Raw genomic sequence first — 27,607 nt, forward strand, 5'->3', positions numbered from 1 at the left:
GTTTTATAGATGGCATTAAGATCCCAAAAAAGTAACTTGTATGTACTCGAATTTACAATCTAAATGCTGGAGATGTGATTGTGCTGATGCTACGTATTATCATATATGGTGGACTTGTAAAAAAGTTAAAGCATTTTGGATAAAAATATGGTGGATTATTCAAAATATTCTTTAAAAGAGGATAAAATTTACTCCTCAGTTATTCTTGTTAGGTATAATTACAGATTGTACAGCTATAGAGACTAATTTGATTCTGAAAGTAATAACGGCAGCAAGATTGCTGGTGGTGCAGTACTAGAAGAAGGAAGAATTGCCTACTATTCAAGAATGGACTTTAAAAGTAACAAACCTAGCAGAGATGGCTAAAATATCAGCATACTTGAAGGACCATTAAGATGAGAAATATAAGTTGGAATGGAGAAGATGGACTGATTACATTCAAAATAAATATGGGACTAAGAAATTTCAGTTAGCTTATGAATGAATGAACAAGGAATGTTACAATTTATCTAAAGTTAGCTTTACAGTACAGTACAGTACAGTAGAAGGTACGATGCTAAAGTTAGTTAGTTTATTTTAGTGCATAATTGTTAAATGTTTATACCCTGAATTTTGCTCTGGGAGGTTGGGGGGAGGGTGGGAGGGGATGTGGGATTGGGGCGGAGGGAGGGAAGGGGGAGGGTATACAATTGTAAAACTTATTAAAACTCTTTAATAAAAAAATAAAAAATAAAAATAAAATAAATAAATTTTAAAAAAACAAAAGCAAGCCAATATTATTGATAGTACCTTTCACTACTTGGGCTGAAAAGGAAAAGCTGACCACAAATGGAAAGTGAATTCACCTGACATAGAAACAAGGATGATGCTAATCAATCTCATACAGGTTAGAAAAATGAATGTTCTGAATGGGGCAAAGTAAAACTCCACATAGCCTATGAGTCAATAAGGGGAGATATAAAATGAGATTTAATCCTAAGTAATATCCAGTTGGGAGGAACACGGTGGCTCAGTGGCTAAGATGCTGAGCTTGTCGATCAGAAAAGTCGGCAGTTCGGCAGTTTGAATCCCTAACGCCACGTAATGGAGTGAGCTCCTGTTACTTGTCCCACCTTCTGCCAACCTAGCAGTTCGAAAGCACGTAAAAATGCAAATAGAGAAATAGGAACCACCTTTGGTGGGAAGGTAACAGCATTCCATGCGCCTTTGGCATTTAGTCATGCCAGCCACATGACCATGGAGATGTCTTCAGACAGCGCTGGTTCTTCGGCTTTGAAACAGAGATGAGCACAGTCCCCTAGAGTTGGGAACGACTAGCACATATGTGCATTAGGAATCTTTACTTTTAATGTCCAGAATCTTGTTCAAGACTTTCTAAGAGAGAATGGCAACCAATATTCTGTATCCCTTAACAAATCACATTTTACTCCTCCCTCACTCCCCCAAAAAACTGTGGATTGAAACAAAGGAAAGTTGTAGTTGTAATGTTGTTACCTTTGACTGTGCCAAAGAGAGTAGGAGGTTGGTGCCCTTTTTTTCTTTCTGCCCCCTCACATTACACTATACCCCCTCTTTTTCCCTTCCTCTTTTTTTACTTTTCCATGTTTTTCTTCCTTTCTATTTTATATTTCGATAAACTAATAAAAAGTTTTAACTTGAAAAAAAGAAAAAGGAAAGTTGAAAGAGAGATTCAAGAAGGTCCATTTGTTTCATAATGGTCAAATATTATTGAAAAGCACAAGAACAGAATCTCAATTAGAAATTACTATGTATCTCAAAACAATAAATATTCACTAAAGTCCAAGAAAAAAAAAACCAGAGTCCAAGAAAATACCAGAATGATTAATGAACAAGATCAGAGAAGTCTGCTCAAACAAGAACAGAAATGACCATATGTTCTGGCAAGTTAGATATGCAAGCAATGCTAAAAGATGCAAAACTAACAAACAAAATCTATGAGGAGCCCATAATAGAGTCTATTAAGAAAAACAATAAAAAATTACAGAGAGAGAGGGGGGGGACTTGGAATAAAAAGAGGGGGGGCAGAAAGGTCATTTGGCCATTGCATATTACAGGCACTTAAAGAAGAATAAGGAAATAATCGAGAAACTAAATTCTTTGCTTCAGGCTTCCTGCTGAGGTTGTAGGATGGATGGGTGTGCCTGAGTTGGCTTTTCAGGAGGAAGTCAGATGAACTGAGGCAAATAAAGGTAATGAGAGCTGAGGTTCTAAGCCAAATTGACAAACTAAAAATAAATAAAACCCTGGATCCAGGCAGTTTCCACCCAAGAATTTTTGAACAACTTGGATATGAAATTGCTGATCTTTTCATAAAAATATGCAGTCTCTTTTGAACCTTGGAATTTGTTCCCAAGGGCTGGAAAATAGCCATAGTAGTTCTGATTATTATTATTTTTTAACACAGAGAAGAAGGGATGAATAATAAAGCAAACTGTAGGTCAATTCTCTTCTGGAGAAGAATGGTTGAAAGTATTACAGTTATAAAGAAAAAAACTAAGCAAGTGCAAAAGAATATGTCTCACTAGAAAGTACTAACATAGATTCTGCAAAGATAAGTCTTGTCTTCTAGATCAAGGGTGTCAAACTCGCAACTCATGGGCCAGAGGCATCACATGGACCAGAGGCATCACTCATGGGCCAGAGGCATCACCACTCCTGCCCGGTTTAGTGAAGGGGATAAAAGTCCCGATACATTATGTGATGCCACCGTGGCGATGTGAGTTCTAGATGTTATTGAGAATGTTGACTAGCAAGGAGTCAGTTTGGAGACACAAGGGTGAACCAACAGATGTTGTACACTTGGACTTTCCAAAAGCCTTTTGTAAATTTCTTCAAAGGCTTCTGAGGAAACTCCATTTTCATGAAGCACAAAATAGAAACAAATGGACAATCCTCACACTGGAAAGACATGCAAGGTGGGGTCCGAGATCATTCATTCAAATCAGTGTTTTTATATATATATATATATATAGTGATATATACTGGGAATAATCTGGAATTAAAGCTGAGCAATGAGAGGCTATGTTTCCTGATGATATACCAATCAGTTCAGGATAGTGATCTTAAAAGAAATTGTAAGGAGTCCCAGAAGGATCCCTTCAAATTCAGTGATGGCAAATGCAGTTTAACTGAAAGGAAGTAAAGTTCATTTATATGTTAGTGGATTCTGATTTTGACTAAGAAATAAAACTAAGTCATGGTGGACAATTTAATGACAATATCAATCCAGAATGCAGTTGCTACATTGGAAGAAATGTCCATCTGGATTCAGTTCCAAGTGGGGGGAAAAGCACTGGATTCATGGAGGTTGCTTGGAAAGGTTCATTGATGGTGGACAGGACCACATGGTTTGTGGTCCTTGGGGAAAAATTGGAAGATATTCTGAAAGTACCTCGGTTTTATGTCCTCTCTGGGCTTTTGAATTTGAGCTTGTATTCTGATTGGTTGTGAGACTCCCATGGGGCCATGCTTGGTTGAGCCTTGATGGGTGATGTAATCTTCCCACGTGCCATGTGGTGAGATGAGTACTGGAGTAATTCTATCATGTCCTGAGGGCCATGTCCTAATCCCATTACTCTAGAGCTGAAGCGGGGGCAGGGAACTGCAGGGAGCTGCTTTGTCTTTAAAACATGTTTCTCCTTTTCTCATCCAGGGAAACATAATATTCTGCCATTTTAATATTTCCTAGAATATTTCATTTTTCTAGGAGATGGGTGAGTGCTAACTTCCTACAGCTATAAAAGGTGAAATTCCATGCCTGGAATCCGTAGAAAGGATTGAAAACAAATCTAACACTACAATAATCCTTATACAGCTTTGTGATAAGATCAGTCTCGGAATTCTGTGCATAATTTTGGCCACGACCTTAAGAAGGATACTGCGTGCATATCATAAGAGATAGAAAGGGTGGAAAAAGTTAGCAACTAAAATAATTAGGGGGTTGAAGCAGTCGCACAGAATGTAAGAATACCACAACTGGAACTCTTTAGTTATAGATAAAAGAAGATAAAGAAAGACCTGCTTGAAGTATATACAATTATACATGGCACTGATAGTGAGTTTCACTCTCTATCTCTCCCGTTAGATCTTAAGGTTCATGTATTGAAAAGAAATACAGGGAGATGTGAGACCAACAAAAGAAATATTGTTTTTTTACATAATGCATACTTAAACAGTGCAATTTGCTGCCAACCGTTGAGATACTGGCAGCCAGTTTCAAAGGTTTTGAAAGAGCAGAGGACAAATTAATGGAGAATCAAGCGATCAGTGGCTATGAATATTGATAGTGGTTTATTATCTCCTGAACAATAAGGTGGGATGTTCCAACAGTGGAACAGAGCAATCATTCTCTAGTATAGGCATCTGAACTTCCCAAATATGCCTAGTTGCCCATTATGTGACATTAAATTCTGCATTGGATGGGCTTATGGCCTGATCCAAGAGAACTGTTGTAATTTTATAATGATTCCAATTGGGCTAGACCCAATTTGCATTGGTCTACTAAATACACTCATTAGAGATATGTCCCACTACTGAGTATATGAGCATAGGCTTGCACAGTGTTCCCTAACATCAGTATTCTGTCAGCCTACATCATGTTCTCTCTCTTTCTCTCCCTTGACAATGTGGAACGTTGTGTTGTAAGAATTACTGAGATTATTGAGAAATTTATGAATGCTTGACATAGTTGGTAAGTTATTATGTGTGATAACTTATCGTCAACAGCAGTAAGTAAATTCAGACAGCAAATTTACATATTATCCTTAGATGCTTTTTAACACACGTAAGAATATTTGAAAGCTGCAAACTCTTCTGACAATTGGTCCCATTAAGTGTAATAGAGCTCATTCGTGAGCATTTATTTATTTATTTATTTATATGATTTATTTATTTATAAAATGTATTGGCCACCCATCTTACCACAGGTAATTTATATAATACACACATACATACAGTTTAGAGGTTAACTGACTCCAGATGATTCTGAGTGACTTACACTTAAAAAAAACAAAAATGATAAAAAAAATAAACCAGCCATTCAGATCTAAGAAGACAACCTCTGTTTAGCAAACAAGACAAGGGACCCAGCCACTCTGCCCCAAGGGAGAACAACCATGTTTTCAGTGACTTTCTGAAACTCATCAGGGTAGGAGCCATCCTGATCTCTGGAGAGGTGCTGTTCCGTAACTCCAGGCCATCCTTGAGTTACAACCATAACTGAGCCTGGCAATTACAGTCTCAAAGTTATGACTGAGGTAAAGAAGATTATCATCCTATTGTATAACTTTTTTTTGAAGCAATCATTAAACAAATGTAGACTGATCTGCTTTACAACTGTCAAGACTTAGGACATAACTGCAGGGCTCAATTACAGTCATAACTTGAGGACTATCAGTACAGGATTACGTTGGAGGTTTTCTTAATACTATTATGTTTTTTTCTAAAAAAAATCAGGATTATTTCTTAAGAATACGTACCACACTGACCATTCAGGAATTAGAATGGACTGAATCCCTGTCAGGATTACATGAGACAAGAACGGTCTCTTGTAATCCTGTGAGAACTGAAGAAGCTTCTTGGATGAGAAGTGAAACATCTTCAAGGAAAAACAAAGTACAGTTGCATTTTGAAAAAGCATCTTTGGGACAGCCATGACCTGGATGACTGAGAATCTCCATAGACACAAGAGAAGAACCTCTTGTAAAAAAGAGTTTCTTATACCAGAAGTCACCAATTGATAGTCTGTGGACCACTGGTGATCTGTGAGAAAATTTTGGTGGTTTGCAGAAAAATTGTTTGCATTTTTTATGTTGCACTAAATCAGGGGTCCTCAAACTATGGCCCCTGGGCCGAATACGTGCAATGAATGTTTGTGTTGCTGCAGAGAGTCTCTCCCTTCTAGGTCTTTTTGTGTGGGTCAGAGGGGGCAGAAATTCCAACTTGGGGTCTGCTTCAGCCTCCTGGTGCGGGGCTTTGGCCGAAGACTGGAGGGAAGTGCCGCTGGTGTTGAAGAGCCGGAGGGCCTCGTTCTAGTGGGACTGCATCATGGTCTGGAACTGGCTGACCATCTCAGCCCGTTGAGCCTACAAATGCTGGCAGCTGGCCCTGCACTCCTGCAGATCTTCCCTCTGCTTGGAAAGCCTATGCTCGTAGTCCTCAGTGAGCTGCTTCTGCTAAACCGCCTTCTTGGTCAGATCCAATTGAACTGAGCCAGCTGTTTTGCAACTCTTTCTCATGGTGGCTGCTTAGCTCCAGCAACTGTTTCCTGTTGGGGCCCTAAGGAACCCGGGCGGGCAGATGAGAAGTGGCAAGTAGAACCTTGACATGAGTGTCAACGAGTTGGCCATGCCCACTCAGTCACATGACCATCTTACCCCCCCCCCCCCAGCCAACCGGTCATTAGGCAGATCATATTAGTGATCTGCGGGATTTAAAATTATGAATTTAGTAGTCCCTGAGGTCCAAAAGCTTGGTGACCCCTGTCTTATACCATTATAACCAAATGCTATTCCTCAATGTACATCACTCATGCCCTCCTACTTATGTTGAATGCACACATCACTATACTAGAGATTATTTATGTGCTTCCTGTTTCAGATCCTTTCAGACATCGCACTGGTTTTAATAATATATACTGTTCTAAATCATGTTAATTGACAATGTTTATTTATAAATATCAAATTTTGCTTGATGTTTGCAATATAGGCTGAAGATTGTAACAACGAAGCTATAAAGAATAATTCAGCACTCAAGTTTTCACTGGCTAATCACTTTTCTTTTAATGACATTGTCAACTTGGTATCCTATTGAAAAAAAGTGCCCATGGTCATAAAATACTGAAATGTGAAAGAGACAAAATATTATAAAGGAAACAAGTTTGACATTTTCAAACGATGAAAAGAAAGTGTTCCCCGAGTGCATTTTCCTGCATTCAAATGGCTAATATCAATGGTCAGTTCAGTTAATCTCTACTTCTTTTCACTCCTTGCCACCCTAAATATTCCCCTGTCATTTCCTCCTAGTAAAATCAAAATATTGGCAAGCCAACAAACTTCTTGAGGTCATGTTGTGCCCATAAGCACTTATTAATGGAAGGGATTTCACAGCCAGTGCTCATATACACACAATCATTTGTGACAGCATTTAGAATACCATTAGTAGGACGTCAGTATTAATTACTCCTGCTCAGAGTGTTTACTTGACCAAACAACATAGCAATTATTAAACAGGGGTAATGACTACTGCAATGCTAGAGAACACATGTGTGGGGTTAGTGATATGAAAATACTGCTGGTGGTAGCCATTTCTGTAACCATCAAGACTGAATTACTGCCAATGATTTAGGAACTGACTCATTAATTTGCATACCTGCAAACAGGTGAATTCTATTAGTTGTTATCCTAGCAATATTTCTTAGTATGCTGCACTTTCATAACTTTGTGAGGTTGCTCTCAATACATTTGTTCTAAACAGAATAATGCAGTTGCAAGGGACCTCAGAGGTCTTCTAGTCCAACTTCCTTCTCAAGCAGGAGATCCAGAGGTGGTATTCAGCAGGTTCTGGCCAATTCTGGAGAATCAGTAGTGGAAATTTTGAGTTCAGAGAAGTGGTAAATACCACCTCTGACTTGCCCCGACCCCATCTATTCTCTGCCTCCCGAGTCCCAGTTGATTGGGAGGACATTGAGATTTTACAGTATCTTTCCCCTGTAATGGAGAGGGAATGGAGATTTCACTATCCTTCCCTTAGTATGCCCACCAAACCATGCCATGCCCATCAAGCCACGCCCACAGAACCGGTAGTAAAAATTTTTGAATCCCATCCCTGAGGAGACCCTATACCATTTCAGATTAATGACTGTCCAATCTCTTTTTAAAAGCCTCCAGTGTTGAAGCACCTACAACTTCTGAAGGCAAGTTTTTCCGCTGGTTTATTGTTCTCTCTGCTAGGAAGTTTCTCCTTAGTTCTAGGTTGCTTCTCTCCTTTAGTTTCCATCCATTGCTTCTTGTCTTACCTTCTAGTGCTTTGGAGAATCACTTGATTCCCTCTTCTTTATGGCAGCCCCTCAGATATTGGAACATTGGTATTATGTCACCCCTAGTCCTTCTTTTCACTAGACTAAACATACCCAATTCCTGTAACCATTCCTCCTATGTTTTAGCCTCCAGGCCCCAAAGGATTTGTAAAGATGAAATGCAGATACTAGAAAAAATTATCCTGAAGAGTCCATCAAGGGAACCATGGTACGTTACTGGGAAATGGTTCATCTACCAGGAGTTTGTAAGGATTTAGTGACAGCTAATTTAAATAAATATCATCAACATATAGCCTAAGTGCAAATCTCTATCCGATGAATCCTTTCCATTCTTTTTGTCTTTTCCAGTCCAGTGCCTTCCATCATTCTTGATAAGAATTCAATATATCTGAAGGACACCAGAATAGGAAAGCTGATGTACTATAATTCTTTACCAATACAATTTATTTTATTTATTTTATTTTTACTTGTTTTGTTTTGTTAAGCATGTATGAGAAAACAAGTATAAGTATGAATATAACATATAAATATATAAGTATAAAAAGATATATGTACTGTATATACATAAGAAATGAGTACAAATAAATGGGAACATTAGGACAGGGATGGTAGGCACACTGGTCCGCTTATGCATGTCCCCTTACAGACCTCTTAGGAATGGGGTGAGGTCCACTGTAGACAGTTTAAGGTTAAAATTTTGGGGGTTTGAGGATATAGCAATGAAGTCGGGTAGAGCATTCCAGGCATTGACCACTCTGTTGCTGAAGTCATATTTTCTGCAATTGAGTTTGGAGCGGTTTACTTTCAGTTTGTATCTATTGTTTGCCCATGTATTATTGTGGTTGAAGCTGAAGTAGTCATTGACCTTGTAGCAGACAAGTTTGTGTACTAAGCTTACTAAGAATCTATTGTGATGTAATTTCTACTACATCACAATAGATTCTCATCTTGCATGTTGAATTATTGATCCCGCCATATGGAAACTACAGTGGAGAACCTAAGTGGTAACTCTTTCTTTCCAGATACCAGAGCAGAACCTCAGTGTTAACAACAAAAATTATAGAAAATATAGAACCAGAATTTCAGTAGTAGTAGTCATTGAGTTACAATAAGCATTTAGTGACAGCTTGAAGTTACATGTCACTGACTTATAACTGGCCCTTGCACGTAGTAATTTTTTTTCCCCATCATGATCACATAATGAAAATTCAGGTGCTTGGCAACTGACATGTGTTTACGATGGTTACAGTGTCCCAGTGTCACATAATTGCCATTTGTGATCTTCCCAACATGTTTCCAAAAAGCAAAGACAATAGGAGAAGCCAAATTCACTTCACAACTGCATAATTCACTTAACTTTAGTGCTTCACCTAAAAAACGTGGCAAAAAAAGGTTACAAACTCTGGCACGACTCATTTAACAACTACCTTGCTTAGCAAAAGAAAACCTGATCCCAATTATGGTTGTAAGTTGAGGACTATTTTGGTATGGCTCAAGGAGAAAGCACTACTCTGTTTATTGCTGACTATTAAGAAGCTCTTGGTTTCTCTGCCACAGCAGGTCTAGGGTCAGACGTATCATGTAGCAGAGAGAGACTGATTTTGCCTGTCATGAAAGAGCAGGAAATTGTTCATGATTTAATGTGTTAATCATCCAAATTTATGGCAAGGAGAGGAGGATGTAAGATTTTCTACTGCAAATACCAAAATGAATCTTATTTTGAGTAGAAGGGGTTCTATTGCCTGCTCTGGTGCAGGCAGCCAATGTCTTAATGTCTATTTCCTGGAGTGAGAAACTATATGTTATTGGGCTACAATTCTCCTTGTTAATGGGGCCATCTACCTACCTACCTACCTACTTACCTACCTACCTACCTACCTCTCTGTCTGTCTCTCTCTGTCTCTCTCTCTCTCTCTCTCTATCTATCTATCTATCTATCTATCTATCTATCTATCTATCATCTATATAATCATATCCATCCATCCATCCATCCATCCATCACGTGCCCAACTCAACCAAATGATCTGAGCAACTTAAAATTCCTTATGTTTCTGGAGATCTGAATGCGAGTCTTTGCTTAGCTGACTGTTAAGCCAAACTAAGGGTTACACTATAGTTTGTGTGTCTTTCCTTTCTCAGAATAATGAGAAGCCATGGGGTTGATTTTAAGCAATTTTAGTTATTTTCCAAGGGGGTCATGGAAAAGTGATTCAAGAATCTGTAGTTGCATGTTGTTAACCCTACCAGGAAAAAAATGCTTGAAAAGAAAACAAAAATGTGTTTTTGTTTCAAGCACATAATAAAAACATCTAATCTGGAGTACTCCAGTCAAACACTTTAAACTGGCTATCTCTTGATAGAAAAAAACTCCGATCAGTTTGGGTGTTACACGTTTCGCTGAAACAAGGCTCAAAACACTTTGAGTATTTTGGCCATAAGAAACCATGGAAACACAGAAGTATCTTGCTCCCTTTTTCTCTCTCCAGTATTACAAGAATAGATATGGTCGCAGTTCAGTCTGAGTGCAGCCACCAAGCCAGCTTGCAGAAGAATTGGCAGAGAAAAAGAAATAAAATATATTTGAAAACATTCATCATAAAAGCATGTTTCTTCAGTCTCCTATTTTGCTTTCCTTGAATCCAAATATGCGGCTATCTTTCTTCCTTTGTCCACCAGTATACTAATTGAAATAAATATGCAAAGAGATTACTAAACTGGTTCATCATAAAAAAAAAGAGAAAGAACACACAGAAGCTGTAATTTCTCTCACACACCTTTCAAATCAATTTCCTCCTCCAGGGCAGGAGGACATCCTGGCAGAAAATGAATTCCAGTCAGTTCATTAACCCAAACAAGATTTCTTTAAAAAAAAAAAGCAGTCATTATAATATCTATAGCTCTATATAGCACTTAGTGCAATAGCACTTAGATGTACTGTTTATACCCATGAGGGCAAACCTATGGAAGTTCGGGAATAGACTTCCGGTTTATGCATTGGGCTGTTTTTTGCCCTCCGCTGGGAGAAAAAAGGCCCTACGGGCAACCTGGAAGTCCATTCCTGAACTTCTGATTTGCGCGTTGGGCTGTTTTTCGCCCTCTGGAGGCTTCAGGAGGCTTCCCTGAAGCCTCCGGAGGGTGAAAAATGGCCCAACGTGCAAACTGGAAGTTGGAAAACGGGCCGTGTCCAGCCTCTGGAGGGCTTCCGGGGGGGCAGAGATGCCATTTTCGCCCTTCTCAGGCTCCTAGAAAGCCTCTGGAGCCTGGAGAGGGGGGCACACACACGTGCATGTGGCGGACATGTGCATGCATGGGGGAAGGTACATAGAATTATGGGTGTGGGCACACATGCACACAACTCCCCTCCCCCGTGCTTCCACCGCTTTTGGCACACAATGGCAAAAAGGTTAGCTATCATTGATATATACCACTTCATAGTGTTTTACAACCCTCTCTAAGCACTTTACAGAGTCAGCATATCCACCCAACAATCTGGGTCCTCATTTTACTAACCTCAGAATGATGGAAGGCTGAATCAATTTTGAGCCAGTGATAATCGAACTGCTGGCAGTCAACAGAATTAGCCTGCAATACTGAATTCTAACCACTGTGCCACCATAGCTCCAAAATGCTTTCGGGAATAACTTTTTTTAAAAAAGATACATTTTTCTGAATGCACTTAAGAGGGATCATTCCTGAAGATCACCAGTGATCCCAAAAAGTAGCACTTCCTTACTTCAGCTTCTTCTAGTGACCGATGGTAGAACACTAGGAGTAGGTTTTTCCAGTACGATGCAATAGCTTATGCCAATTCAGAGTGGAGCAGGTGGTCCTGCAGATACCCAGGCGCTAAGCCATAATGGAAGCAGAGTAAGCCTTCTCCTAATCTAAGCTGAATGAGCGCAAACCTATCTTTGCTGATAGAAGGATCATGATGTCATTGCAATATTTAAAGATGTACATGCAAATTTAGTTGGGGGAGGGAGTTCTCCCCCTTTTGGCAATCTAGTACAGGCTAGCTGCCTAAACTTAATGCAATTTCTGCCTGGTTAAAGAGAGAGCACCCCCTTCCAGGAAACAGAAATAAATTAAATCAACATCAAACATTTTATATCTTAAATGTAAGTTACATTTTCATCCTCATCAGCATGTGGAACACAAAAGTAACCATAGGTCACAGACAAACTCTCACTCAGCAAAACAACTCTTAAAAAAAGAACATGTTTAGTGGTAGAGATGCTTACAGGCCGAATCAACAAACCTGAACATGCCCTTGCAGCAAAATGCACCATATCAATAATATGCAAGAGTGCACAGTCATTTTACTTAGCAGGCCAGCTGAGTCTTTTGCACTCTGAAGGTTTCCCCGGATTTTTTTTTTAAAAATGTACAAGAGAATGCAGAGTGCAATGATCAACAAAACCCAGCAAACTCTCTCCCAAATCAAAGAAGAGTTGCTATGCTTTTTCAAACAGACCCAAAATACAGAACTCCAAAAAAATTAATGTTTTAGCAGCTGAATGAAGTCAAATAAACAAAAATGTAACATTGCTGCCTTGCTAAGCTAAAGTGTTTGCATGCACCCTGTACATGCCTTTGCTCTGCTGACTATTGCAATTTCAAAGTACCTTTGAAAATGGAGACTCGCTGCATTTATGAAGCCATCTCCAATCTCAAAATCACCAGGCACATGCATCAAAAGTAAGCAGACAGGCCTAAAGTCAATGCTCCATTCATTGTAACATGAATGAAGGGTGGATTGCTGCTGGTTTTACTACTGGTTCGCAACTGGCCGCTAGACATGTGCTGCACATATGCACACTGTTCAATGTAAATTGTTCTTCACGCAGAAAAATTTACAGTGAACTGCGCACGTGCAGTCACTAAAATCCAAAATGGCGGCGGCCCAGCGGAGCGAGGGAACCATTTCAGGGTCGTGGCAGGCCTGGATCACTGTCGGTTCTGCGACCCAGGCCTGAATTCCACTACTGGTTTGATCGAACAGGGCCAAACTGGGAGCAACCCACCTCTGATTCGACACGGCATCTATTTTAGTTCTGAAAGCTATGTGTGCAAATAATCGACTTATAATGATCCACTTAGCACCTGTTACAACTGCACTGTTGGGGGGGGGGAAGGGGGGACTTACAACCCATTCTTGCACTTACGACCATCACATCATCCCAACAGTCACATGATTAAAATTTGGGCACTTGATATTATACATGGATCTAAATGATTGCAGGGTCCCAGGGTCATGTGATCACCATTTGCAACCTTCCCAGCTGGCTTCCAATAAATCAAGTCAGTGAGGGATTCTGGATATTGTTAATGACCATGTGATCCATTTAGAAAAGGCAGTGAGTCACTCAACAACCATGGCAAAAAAAGTTGTAAAATTGGGCAAAATTCACTTCACAACTATCTTGTTTAGCAATAGTAATTCTGGTCCCATTTGAAGTCATAAGTCAAAGTTTGTCTGTCTGTATACTTCTTCTTTATTTTAGTTTCTCTGATATAGTTTTTGACTCCTGGAGACTGCCTGGACTAGTCCCTGCCGTTTTCTGGACAAGATTTTCAGAAGTGATTTGTCCTTGACTCCTTCCCAGGACTGAGAAGGAATGACTGAGCCAAGATCACCCAGCAGGCTTTGTGACCAAGAGGGACTAATATGGATTTGTTGACTCCTTATTGTGCCATTCTGCCTGAATCACAACCAGAATAGAGCTGGTGCTTAATTGTCCTTGCTGTTAGGAAGTTTCTCCTTAATTCCAGGTTGCTTCTCTCCTTGATTAGTTTCCATCCATTGTTCTTGTCCTGCCCTCTGGTGCTTTAGAAAATAAATTGACACGCTTCTTCTTTGTGGCAGCCTCTAAAATACTGGAATAATGCTATCATGTCCCCTCTAGTCCTTCTTTTCTCTAGACTGGCCAAACCCAAATCCTGCAGCTGTTCTTCATATAAACCTATGCCCATATTCTTCATGTAAACATAGTTTCCAGGCCTTTAATCATCGTAATTTGGAACCTAGTTTGCTCCAAAGCTCCACCTCTTTCCATTTAAGCCAATAAGGAATAGATAACACATAGCCATTCTGCCATACAACCCCAGTTACACAGGCAGGAAACCTCAACTCAGTGTAACTCTCCAATAACAAGGAGAAAAATTCTAATGGAACCTCCAAAACCCTTCTATTGAAGGCACCATGATTGCTTTCAAACAGTTCAACCTGTTTCAAATCATTTTCCCCCACACAGACACATGTAGCACAAATCACGTGAAGCAGCTGTTTTAAGGTTGAACCATTTCAAATTGTTTTGCATATTTCTATTGACTGTCATGCTCTACATGGTGATGGTTTGCTTTTCTCTACCTTTTCCTCTACTGCTCTTTCTCAGACCATACTCAACTTATCTCATCTTCAGATTACGTATCAGCGGCAAGAGGTGGTCCCATAAATATTGATGTATCTGTCCAAGTTCTATTTCTCTAACCAGTTTTTAAAGTGAACATGGACCCTGGGAATAATTAGAAGATGAAGGGCCATTCAGAATTTCTAATTGGAAATCAGTCTCATAATTCTCCTTAACCATTTTCTGTTTTACTTCCTGAGAAGAGATTATTCACTCTATGCAGATATTATACTAAACAATATAGGTGTTGCCTGTGAAAATTCCAACTTGTGCAATAATTGCAATTGATTTCACCAAACACAGCGGAAGGAAGAAGGCTAGGAGGAGAAAAGGAAGAATACAAGCAAGCCCTGGGAAACCTATTGTATATCCATATTCTGGAAAGAATTTGAAACAGAATTAGAATGCACAAGGTGCCAGGTTAAAAAAAAACTGCTCTAAATAGAATATCTATATGGCATCACATTGCTCTGAATGGAAAATTCAACAGTTGGGGTGTGTTTGCCCTGAATCTGAGGCAGGTCTAATAACAGGATAACGGGATAACAATTGAAAGGGACCTTGGAGGTCTTCTAGTCCAACCCCTTGCTCAGTCAGGAAGCCCTATATACCAATTCAGATAAATGGTTGTCTAATTTCTTCTTTAAAAGTTCCAGTGTTGGACCATTCACTACTTCTGGAGGCAAGCTGTTCCACTGATTAATTGTTCTGTCAGGAAATTTCTCCTGAGTTCTATGTTGCTTCTCTCCTTGATTAGTTTTCACCCATTGCTTTTTGTCCTGCCCTCAGGTGCTTTGGAGAACAGTTTGACTCCCTCTTCGTGGCAACCTCTGAGATATTGGAACACTGCTATTATGCCACCTTTTCATTAAACTAATCATGCATTAAAATTAAAGCTGGTTAACAGGGATGCAAACCAGGTTTTTTTTTAATAGTGCTATGTGTTACCGACTTCATTAACCTTCCTGCAAATAGGTAAATAGGAAAGGATAAGGCTCTGAGTGATTCTCTGCTGGGAAAATTTTCCCAAAATGATAGCATAATGAAAGAGCAACGGCAAGCTTGTCATCCACAAATCCATTTCTCCCTTATCTTTTAGCCAGGTCTCCTGTTGCTCACATTTTTTTTAACATGTTTGCTTCTTAAGCTACAGAAGATTGTAACATAGTAATTTCCTTTTTGGATCTGTACTTCCTGTTTATGTGGCTTCCTCGCTGCTTAAACCCCAATGGTTTCATTGCCTTTAACACCTGAAACACAATTTATTCCTACTGCAATTAAGTTCTTTGCTGCTAACGCTCAAGCACAATTGCTATAAGAGGCTCAATTAGGACCATAGAGCAATGTAATCACCTTAAGGCAGGGGGCCATGCAACGGCCGACTCTTCACTCATGCAGCGCCGTCGCCGGAGGGGGGGAGCTGCGCGGAAGCACAGGAGCAAGTGAGGCGAGGAGGAAGAATCCCCCGCTACTACACCACCCCCTCCCCCTCCCCGAGTCAGCCATCCCCTCAGTGAACGCCTCCGCCTCTTTCTCCTTTCTCGCCTCAGTCGGCTCGCCTGGAAGCGAGGCGAGGAGGGGGAGGACCATGCGCTGGAAGCGGAGCCCTTGGAGGCCGCTCTCTTCTTTTTCCCGCCCAGCCTTGGCTTGTGAGAAGGAACGGCGGGAGAGGTAGAGAGAGAGAGAGAGAGAGAACGTCGGGCAGCCGAGGGCGGGGGGGGTCTTTTGAGGGGAGATGGGGGGTGCGCGATTTTGGCGCCAGATTCAGGCCGCCGCTGCCGCTATTGCAGCGCACGGTGGAAAAGCGGCGGTCTTGCCCACCCCTTCCCTGCCTCCCGCCCGCTCCAGTTGCTGCAGCCAGGGGTGGGGGCTCGGTGCCTGAAGTCTCTTGCCTCTCTTCCAAAATTTCGCCAATGGGCATCGGTGAAGCGCGCTCTTTCTCTTCCTCACAAAACACATTTCCTTTCCCCCCATGCGTAGTTATTGGCAATATGGACTCTTGGAGGCTGCGCTCCCGGGTCGCATTTCCTTTTTGCAGCCCACGAGAATGCTTGGTTCTGAGCCTCAAAAAACGAGAGTTCTCTTAAGGCTGCAAAAAAGGAATATACTTTGGTCCTTGAAGCGCTTTTCCTGTTATTTGGACATTATATATATACGTACGTACATACGTACGGTATGTATATATGCATGTATGTATGTATGTATGTGTATATATATATACATATATATGTATGTATATATATATATATGTCTGTAGTCCATAATATAGTGATGATTTAAAAAAAAATTAGTTGAGCACATGGAATCTTTTTTCTTTTAGTATATTTTGGAGGTGGGGGCCCACTTTGTTATTTAAGATAGTATCTCCTTTTATATATGGTAGTGAAGATACCTAATACTCCCACCCCCTATTTCCCCCACGACAACCTTGTGAGGTGGGGGGGCTTAGATAGAGTGAATGGGCTTAATACTGTATTCTTTTTACATTGCTATCCTCTGGCTTATTTAATTTTGCCCTTGCTCTTTTTATCTTTGACCTTGATTAATTCAGCTGTTTATTCCTTAAAATCTACATACAAAATGGAAGGTGGGATATGATTCAGGTGTTGAATTGGGAAGGTGGATTTAAAAAGTATGTTTGTATTCCCCCATTTTCGCCCCCCCACCCCTGCGCGCGCTCAGCGGGCCACGGTAAAATTATCAAAGGCTGACTGGTCCGCGGCGATAAAAAGGTTGGGGACCACTGCCTTAAGGGATTACAGATCATAAAAAGTATGAAAAAAATACAGTATGATCACCTTAGAAAGGATTCAAACCAGAGGTGGTATTCAGCCGGTTCTGACCAGTTCTGGAGAACCGGTAGTGGAAATTTTGAGTAGTTCTGAGAACCGGTAAATACCACCTCTGACTGGCCCCACCCCCATCTATTCTCTGCCTCCCGAGTCCCAGCTGATGAGGAGGGAATGGGGATTTTGCAGTAACCTTCCCCTGCCACAGCCACCAAGCCACGCCATGCCCACCAAGCCATTCCCAACAAGCCATGCCACACCCATCAAGCCATGCCCACAGAACCGGTAGTAAAAATTCAAACTTTTTGAATCACCACTGATTCAAACAAAACTTCTAAGAAGTATCTTCCAGGTTACCCATTGTGTTTCAAATGCAGTACTCGGGGCTCAGTAAATTTGAATTTAATCTCTAGATAAATACCTTTATCTACTGGCTGAAACTACATCACAACCTAGCAGACTGACCCATCTAATATTGGCAGTTTTTTCCTGGGAAACAGCAATCCCAAAGAAGCTGAGTTTCCATGGTTTCTCCAGTGATGCCATCTTAACCTTAGTATCAGGTCAAGTTAGGTCAATACTACAGCAAGGATCATAGATATGGAAGGTCAAACAGAAATTAGTGTTTTCTTTCTTACACAATAATTGCAAATAACCAACTTTTGATGTCTAAACTAGCCTCATCTAGGAGGGACCAAAGTTGGTAAAGTCTCCACTGCTGAACAAATTCAGTGCAGTATTTCTATGGACGTCTTTAAAAGTGTTTGCAAGGCTCAGCAAAGCCTGCACATATTTTTTTTATTATTATCACATTCCCTTCTCAAACTGGTTTCACCTTCCTTGCACATGTAATTTGCCAACCTCATCACATAGTCATGTTCCTTGTCAAGAACTTCAGAGTATCCAGCAAGTTTTAAGATAGTCATCTGAACAGAGAAAAATGACTTCACACAACTCACTTCCCCATAGCCTTTGAACTGACCTCTGAAAGTCCTGTGCAAGAAAACTGCTGAGAACTGAAGAGTAATCACCTGCTCAAGAGAAGGCCAGATGTTTGAGGAAGTATCATAAAAAAACAAGAGCACACATGTTCAGGAAATGGGGGTGATCAGGAAGAAGGAGAGTGATGATGGTTCTGTCTGAGGCCCCAACCACTGCATTTGAGGAAATGAAGGTGAGAGCAGAAAAGTTTTTCATATGGTTTAAAAATTCTGAGATGCATTTTTATTGTTGGGGTGGTGGTGAAGCACCCCAGGAAAAGGAGCAGCTCAGAATCCAGCCTTCCAATTTCTAGAACAAGGGTGTCAAACTCACGTTGTCATGGCGTCATCATGGCATCATCATGTGATGTATCACGATTTCCCCCCTTTGCTAAACTTGGTGTGGGTGTGACTAGCTCGTGATGCATCCAGCCCATGGGCCATGAGTTCAACAGCCCTGTTCTAGAACTACATCTGGGAGAAGAATGTTGAGTCAGTGAGAAGCATGATTATACAGCAGGAGTGTCAAACTGGCAGGCCTCAGGCCAGATGGGTCACATGCAACAGGCCATTCCGACCCCAGCTCCACGAAGGGGGAAAATGTCACAGAACATCATGTGACGGTAATGCAACACCACAAATTTGACACCGGTGTTGTAGAGCGTTTATTAACGAAATGCATGACTTCCTAGTCTAGGCCTCTGGCATAAGGAAAAGAACTGTTGCTTTGAGAGTGGTGGGTTGAAGGACAGCAGTCTCTTGCCTCATCTATCAACCAGGAATCAAATTGTCCTGAAAACCTGCATACTATTGCTTCCCAGTATATCTTGGCAACAGGGAGACTGGCCCATCCCACTTATTGGCAAGATGGGGAACAATGGCTCTACTGCTTCTTCTCATCTTCCCTCCACATCTGTTTTCCTTTTATGCCATTTCATTGATTTATTTACTAATTTAGACAGGTTTGTCGTATGACCACAATTAAACCCAAAATTTCTGTTGCAAAGTAAGATAGTTGTTAAGTGACTTTTGCCTCATTTTAGGACCTTTCTTGCCACAGGTGAAAAGTGAATCACTGCAGTTGTTAAGTGAATCATTTGATCATTATGCACATCTGGCTTCCTCCATTAACTTTTATTTATTTACTAGCCGATAACCCAGCGTTGGCCAGCTATTTATTTATAGGGGGAAAATGTCCAGACCAAATGTAATTTCTTTTTTTGAATTTTTTTATTGTTTTAAATAAACAAAAACACAAAAAACACAATCATCCTTCATTACATCCTTCGAAAGCGTGTCGATTGGTAATTTCTAATGTTGGATATTCCCCCTTACCAGAGGGAGCCCCCTTGTGGAGTACTGTGAAGTCGTTACCATGACAACTGTATAGTAGAAACCATTTAAAGGCACAACAGGCTGTATCTTAACAGAACACACACTCTGAGGGGTGTTAGGGTGTTACCCCCACAGTATTTTTCTCCAGAGAATAAGTCATCTGTGTACCAATTTGGTTGAAATTGCTCGAGGCGTTACACACAAACACACACACACACACACACACACACACATTCATACATATATTTTAGAAAATTTATATTGCCGCCTATTCGCACATGGCGACTGAAGGCGGCTTACATGAATATAAAAACATTATATATAAAAAAATAATAAAAGAAAATAATCAAATAATAAATTAATAAAATAATAGCCCCTTTCCCCCCAACCCCAGCAACAACACATCACACAAGCCATTTAATGGGCTCCAACCCTCTCTAGGTTCCCCAGGCCCACTAGCAGAACCAGGTCTTCAGTGCCTTTCTAAAGAGTGTTCGAGTCGGAGCCAGTCTAATCTCTGGGGGAATGATGTTCCAGAGAGAGGGAGCCACCATGGAGAAGGGTCTTCTTCAGTGTCCCATCAATGTACCACCCCAGGGGATGGGACCTGTAAAGGTCCTTCTTCCCTGCTCTAGTGAGTCAGGTAGCTATGATCAGCAAGAGAAGGTCCGCCAGATAACTTTGCTTGTCAGAAGCCGGGAAGCTTACAAATTGCTATCACATAACCCCAGGACAGTGCAACTGTCATAAATACATGCCTGTTGCCATCCATACAAATTTTGATCATGTGACCATGGGGATGCTACAATGGTCGTAAGTGTGAAAACTGATCATAACTCACTTTTTCCAGTGCCAGTTGTAACAGTCACTAAATAAATGGTTGTAAGCCAGGAACTTATGTGTATGACTGCCTATTCTAACCGAAGAACTTGGGCAGCTAGTAGACAATGAACCCACAATGTGCTGTGCTGGTTGGAGAAGTGGGACACAAAGACCAACCCTCATGAAAGCCATTGGAGTGTCTGTCCAATACTATCACAATGATTTCCCCAGCCACAAAATAACTGCAGTTTCAAATAAAATAAATGTGATACCTTCAAAACAAGTCTTGGAGCAAAAATTCGAAGTATTGTAAAGGCTTCGTCTTGATAGAAACATCCATGAAATTTTGAAGGGGGTAGACTGGTTTTACAGTGACCTTTAAAGTTACTTTTAGTGTGTGTGTTTTCATGATGTTAATATTTCAACCATGTTTTCTGCTTTTTTGGCTTCATTGTTTTGCTTTCGGGGAAGGGCTGCACTCTCTTCATGGCGTTTGCAGCTGTCATGCTCATAAATAGATAATCATAATGGGGAAAAAAGTGTATCACAAGACAGGGAGAAGAATGGAGGGGATGCATATCTCTTCCCAATACCGAAAAGACACGGTTGCCTTTTTTGGGAGGAAATGTGTTTAGATTCCCTGTAAATTTGGAACCTCTGCAACAGTGGCAGCTGTGCCTCCATGAAGCCAAAAGTGATCATTTGGAGTCCATGATACACATGGACAGATTTTCCCCCCTCCATTTTTATTGGAAATAGATCCAGATCCATTTAGAGATACCTCTTACCATAAATAAGAGAAAAAGAAGACGCAGGGGCTATTTTCTCTCTCAAAATCAGAGGTGGGTTCCTAGCAGTTTGGACTGGTTTGGCCGAACAGGTAGTAACTTGGTGGCCTGGGTTGCTGCACGTTCCAGCGACCCAGGCCTGCCACGCCCCGGAACTGGGTCTCTGGGCAGTGCTGTAGGCACCGCCATCTTGTTTTTGGCTTCTGTGCAGAAGCATTTTTTTTAGTACTGTGCATGTGCACGCAGCGCACATCAAACATGCTCATGCACGGCACATCCCTGAGCGAACTGGCAGTAGCAGCAGCTGGAACCTACCCCTGCTCAAAATGAATACTCACTTTTCAGGTAGGGAAAATGAAAGAAGATGGTAAAGAACAGAGCATGAAATAAAACTACCACAGATTCTACAATGGAGCACAGAATGTCAGATGTCTAGTTAATGTTGGAAATGGAACTAAGCAATTTCTAGCACGTCCTTGGGAGCCTCCCTAACCATCAGGAGTTTGAACTCAGCAAAATAGGTTTGGGAGATTAATAGCTATCTCTCAAATATGTGCCTTAAAACATACAAAGTAGTATTTCGAAGGTCCACCAGCCCTAATGAGTAATTATCTCCTTGGAAAGGTAAGAGTTTGCTACAGTGGTGGGTTGCAGGAAGTACGCCCCGGTACGGGCATACCAGAGCCTGCTTGGTGCACCGGATACGGTTCCAGTATGGTGCTCCAGAGAACCCACCTGCCTGCCCAGCTCCTTACCTGTCTTTTAAAGCTTCCGTGCTTCTGCGCAAGCATATGGCGCGTACAGCCCCTGTGCGGTGCTCCGCGGAGCAGCTGGAGCATCATGGAGGCTCGTGGAGGTGCTAATTTGATTTAATTTGATTTGATTTATTGCATTTCTATGCCGCCCTATTCCCAGAGGGACTCAGGGCAGCTCACAAACCAAGTAAGGGGGAGGGGAATACAAACAGGAGGAAAAAGACAACGGACAAACAACTACAACAATTTAAAAACACTCAACAACCACACAATTTGAGCGGGGGCGGGGAACTCGTCAGCCCCAGGCCTGTCAGAACAACCAGGTTTTAAGGGCTTTGCGGAAAGCCTGAAGGGTGGTGAGGGTCCGAATCTCCACGGGGAGCTCATTCCAGAGGAACTAAGATGCATGCATGTACTGCATGTGTGTGTGCATGCACTGTGCATGTCCATGTGGATGCCACTGGGCCTGTTCCAACCATACCAGTTGGAACGGGGTCCGGAACCCACCACTGGTTTGCTACAAGCACTGAAGATGAAAAAAAATGCTTATAAATTGGAAAGGGGAAAAGTATTTCTATAAAACAGGAGCTGTTTAAAATGATGAAAGAGACAATAGAACCAAAAACCAAACACGGGAGAAAATCTACCCAAGATACATTTCTGGATTTCTAATATCAGGCAGAAAAAATAAAACCACTTAAACATAATTCCAACAGTTATTTCATTATTTTGGGTTTCAGAACTAGGATGCTTCACTAGCCATAGAAAAGAAATAGGGCAGAGGGGGGGGGGGGAATCACTTTAATGTAGGATACAATAGGAAGAAATGGAAAGGAGGGATAGGCTCAAATTTCTGGTCCCAGTCATTTCTATAAAGCCTTGACATTGAAAGAGAGAATTGTGGCCATGTTTCTTCTCTGTCCCCACTGAGCTTTCTTCCAGGTCTTGCTGAAACATCTGCAAAATCTATACATATAAAAATGGGTGTGTTTGTATGTGTGTATTTGTATGTTCCAGCATAACTCTGGAACGCCTCGAGGAATTTCAACCAAACTTGGTATACAGATGACTTACTCTCTGGAAAGAAATACTGTGTGTGTGGGGGGGGGGGGTAGAACTGTGACTGTGAGCCTTGGTGACTAGCGAGCTGAGAGGGGTTAATTTTCTAACTTAGTTCACTTTAAAGAAGGGGGCTGTCGGAGGCTGCATTGAATCTACGGATTGAATGGTTGTGTGTGCTACTGCCCTAGACGCCCCCCCCCCTCGGATTTACCTCTGCTTACTTTACTATCTGTTACCTACTTTATTATTCATCATCTGCTGTTTTATTGTATATCATCGTTGCAACCCCCTCCGGACTTTGCTCCCTGCTCATTTAACCATTAGGAGGAGTAGGATTGTGGCTTAACTGGCAGGGAGCGATAGAGGATGGCGGCTGCAGTGACGAGGACTGAGCCCCGAAAACACCAGCAATTTTCCCTCCATCTGCAAGAGCGGCACAAGTCAGCCTTGAACTCTGGTCTCCTACATTGTGGCCCTTATCTATCTTTGGAAAAGAGACCTTTGAATATACAGCCCACTAACCTCCACCAGTGGGGTAAGACTACATGGTTGCCGTTCATGAACTTTGGAGCTTTGTATTTAATCTTGCTTGTACACAGCCACCTTATATATTACGTACTTTTGACTTGGTGGCTAAGGACATTTCCCCAGGACATAAGAAGGGAGAGGAGCAGGCCACCGCTTCCTCCACAGTTTCCATATTACTATATATTATAACTGCGCAATTTTAAATAGTATGTTGAGTGTATGGGAGTTGGCTGGAATTGAATGAATGGCCCACTTTTAGTAATTGTTACCTTTGTATTTTATATGTTTTAATATTTTACGTGGGAACTGTTAGTGTGGATAACTGAGAATGTGTGACTCGGAGGACCTGCTGGGGAAGGCGGGGGGTACCGGGGTGGTTGGGGGGACCATGGACATGGGAGTGGGTCGGAGCATAGCGGTCGTGACAGGGAGAGGCAGATATGGCGGGGACCTTAGGGCTGGCCATTACCGGGGAAGGAGGGTTCGCTACATCACAGAGATCCCTCCTTCCGGCCCTAGGAGTCCCACTCCAAGACCAGATGGCGCGAGTAGTCAGGACCCTGGTCTCAGGCTGTTGTCGCTAAATGCCAGGTCTGTTGTTCACAAAGCTCCCCTCGTCCGGGACTTAATTGTTGACGAGAGGGCAGACCTGGCATGTATTACTGAAACCTGGCTGGGCACAGAAGGAGGAGTCCCCCTTGTAGAGATGTGCCCAGAGGGATTTCAGGTGCTTCATCAGCCGAGAGCCCAGGGAAGGGGTGGCGGTGTGGCTATTGTAATCCGGGAGTCTCTGTTACCTCGTAGGGTCCCTGCTCCGGAGCTTGTCGGGTGTGAGTCTCTGCTGATAAAGTTGGACCTCAAGGGTCAAGTGGGTTTGCTGCTAACGTACCTGCCTCCCAACTGCGTTGCAGCATCCCTCCCCTCGCTCCTCGAGTCAGTAGCCGAGCTGGCAGTTGAGTTCCCCAGGCTTATAGTTCTGGGGGATTTCAATCTGCCATCGCTCGGTGAACGCTCTGATGGGGCGCAGGAGTTCATGGCTTCCATGACAGCCATGGGCTTGACCCAAGTAATTCGGGGCCCAACCCACGCAGCGGGTCACATGCTCGACCTCGTATTCCTCTCGGAGCAGTGGATGTGTGATCTTGGTCTGAGGGGTAATGAGATCCTACCCCTGTCGTGGTCAGACCACTGCCTACTGAGGCTTGACTTCCGGAGGCCAAACCCCCACCGTAGGGAGGAGGAACCGACCAGATGGTTCCGCCCCAGGCGACTTATGGACCCGTTGAGGTTCCAGACGGAGCTTGGGGTTATTCCTGATACTCTCGCCCACAGTTCGGCGGAGACTCTGGCTGCCGCCTGGTACTCGGCGGCGTCAGAGTCTCTCGACCAGATTGCGCCACTACGGCCCCTCCGGGTCAGTGGATCCCGGAGACCTCCCTGGTTTACCGAGGAGCTCCGGGAGAAGAAACGCCGGAGGAGGTGCCTAGAGCACCAGTGGAGGTCCGATAGGTCCGAGGCGAACCGAGCACTCTTAACTACCTGCACCAAGGACTATGTCCGAGCACTAAGAACTGCAAAAAGATCATATATTTCAGCCTTGGTTGCGTCCGCCGAGTCACGCCCAGCCGCCCTGTTTAGGATAACCCGCTCCCTCCTCAATAGGAGGGATGCGGGAGACCCCTTGCAGGGTAGGGCTGAGGATTATGCTCAATTCTTGGCGGACAAAGTAGCTCGGTTTCGATCGGACTTGGACTCCACCGCAGTAGATCCAGCTGAGACACAGGAGGATCACTTGCCACACCAGTTCTGGGTTGAGTTCCAGGACGTTGCCTCTGGGGATGTGGACAGGGCCATTCGAGCTGTAAGTGCCTCCACTTGTATTCTGGACCCGTGTCCCTCCTGGCTGGTTGCCAACAGCAGGGAGGTGACACATGGCTGGATCCAGGCGGTTGTCACCGCCTCCCTTCGGGAGGGGCACTTCCCCGCCGTACTTAAAACGGCGGTGGTGAGACCCCTCCTGAAGAAACCATCGTTAGATCCAGCCATTTTAAACAACTTTCGTCCTGTCTCCAACCTTCCCTTTATCGGGAAGGTTGTTGAGAAGGTGGTGGCCTTTCAGCTCCAACGGGCCTTGGAGGAAGCTAGCTATCTTGACCCCTTCCAGTCCGGCTTCAGACCTGGTTACAGCACAGAAACCGCTTTGGTCGCATTGACCGATGATCTCTGGAGGGCCAGAGATGGAGGCTATGCGTCCATCCTGGTTCTCCTTGACCTCTCAGCGGCTTTCGATACCATCGACCATGGTATCCTTCTGCGACGACTGCGGGAGGTGGGAGTGGGAGGCACTGTTTTGCGGTGGTTCTCCTCCTACCTCTCGGACAGGTCGCAGTCGGTGTTGGTCGGGGGGCAGAGATCGTCCCTGAGGCCCCTAACGTGTGGGGTGCCACAGGGTTCGGTCTTATCCCCCCTACTATTTAACATATACATGAAACCGCTGGGCGAGATCATTCGGAGGCACGGGATAAAATACCACCAATATGCGGACGATACGCAATTGTATCTGTCCGCCCCGTGCCAACTCAATGAAGCGGTGGACGTGATGAACCGGGGTCTGGAGGCCGTTAAGAACTGGATGAGTGCTAACAAACTGGTACTCAACCCGGACAAGACCGAGTGGCTGTTGTGCTTCCCCCCCAATAATTTGGCTAATATACCAACGCTTAGGCTGGGGGGTCAAATTTTATACCCCTCAGATAGGGTCCGCAACTTAGGAGTCCTCCTGGACCCACAGCTGACTTTTGATCACCAGCTGTCAGCTGTGACCAGGGGGGCATTTGCCCAGGTTCGCCTGGTCCGCCAGTTGCGGCCCTACCTAGACCGGGGGGCTCTCACAACAGTCACTCGAGCCCTTGTGATCTCTAGACTGGAATACTGCAATGGGCTCTACATGGGGTTGCCCTTGAAGTGCATCCGGCGACTGCAGCTAGTCCAGAATGCAGCCGCGCGAGTGATAGTGGGCGCACCGCGGTTCGCCCACGTTACACCTGTCCTCCGCGAGCTGCACTGGCTACCTGTTGGTCTCCGGGTGCGCTTCAGGGTACTGATGACCACCTTTAAAGCACTCCATGGTAGTGGATCTGAGTACTTGAGAGACCGCCTTCTGCCGATTACTTCCCTAAATCGACCAATTAGATCGCACAGACTGGGCCTCCTCCGAATCCCATCTGCCAGTCAATGCCGACTGGCGACCACACGGAGGAGAGCCTTTTCTGTTGCTGCTCCGACCCTGTGGAACGAGCTCCCCATGGAGATCCGTACCCTCACCACTATCCAGACCTTCCGCGCAGCCCTCAAGATCTGGCTCTCCCAGCAGGCCTGGGGATAGGCTTCCAATTCACCCGCCCGAGTGTTTGATTGTTGAATGAAAGTTGTGTTTTACTATCTTTTCTTTGTTCACATATTGTTTTGTTTTTGACCTTGCACCCCCCCCCCCTGTGGTTGTAAGCCGCCCTGAGTCCCCTCAGGGAAAAGGGCGGCATATAAATCCCAAGAAATCCCAAGAAACACTCCTAACACCCCTTGGGGTGTATGTTCTGTTAAGATACAGCCTGTTGTGCCTTACTGCCATACTGGCTTCTGCTGTAGAGTGCAGTGTAGTTGCCATGGTAATGGCTTCACAGTACTCCACAAGGGGGCTCCCTCTGGTAAGGGAGAAAATCCAACATTAGAAATTACGTTCGGTCCCGAAATTTCCCCACTATAAATAAATACCTGGGCAGCACCAAGTTATCAGCTAGTACTGCTATAAGAAAGCATAGTGCAGCACACATTCTTTAGTTAGTTTCATCACAAATGTTTGTTGGGAGTGGATAGACCAACAGAACACACCTCCATTTTGTTCATCCACCATGGGGGGAGGGAGATGAATATGGGAGCCAATAATGGGAGCTCATCTGAAAGATACTAGTTTGGGGGAGACTGTTTCATACAATTTAATTTAAATGATAGCTAATTTTCAATTTAATTTCTTAAAGGTATAAAAAAAATTCTCCCAAGTTCTTTTGGCCTATGGGGACAATTCT

Source organism: Thamnophis elegans, chromosome 3 (genome assembly GCF_009769535.1).
Source record: "Thamnophis elegans isolate rThaEle1 chromosome 3, rThaEle1.pri, whole genome shotgun sequence".
NCBI lineage: Eukaryota > Metazoa > Chordata > Lepidosauria > Squamata > Colubridae > Thamnophis > Thamnophis elegans.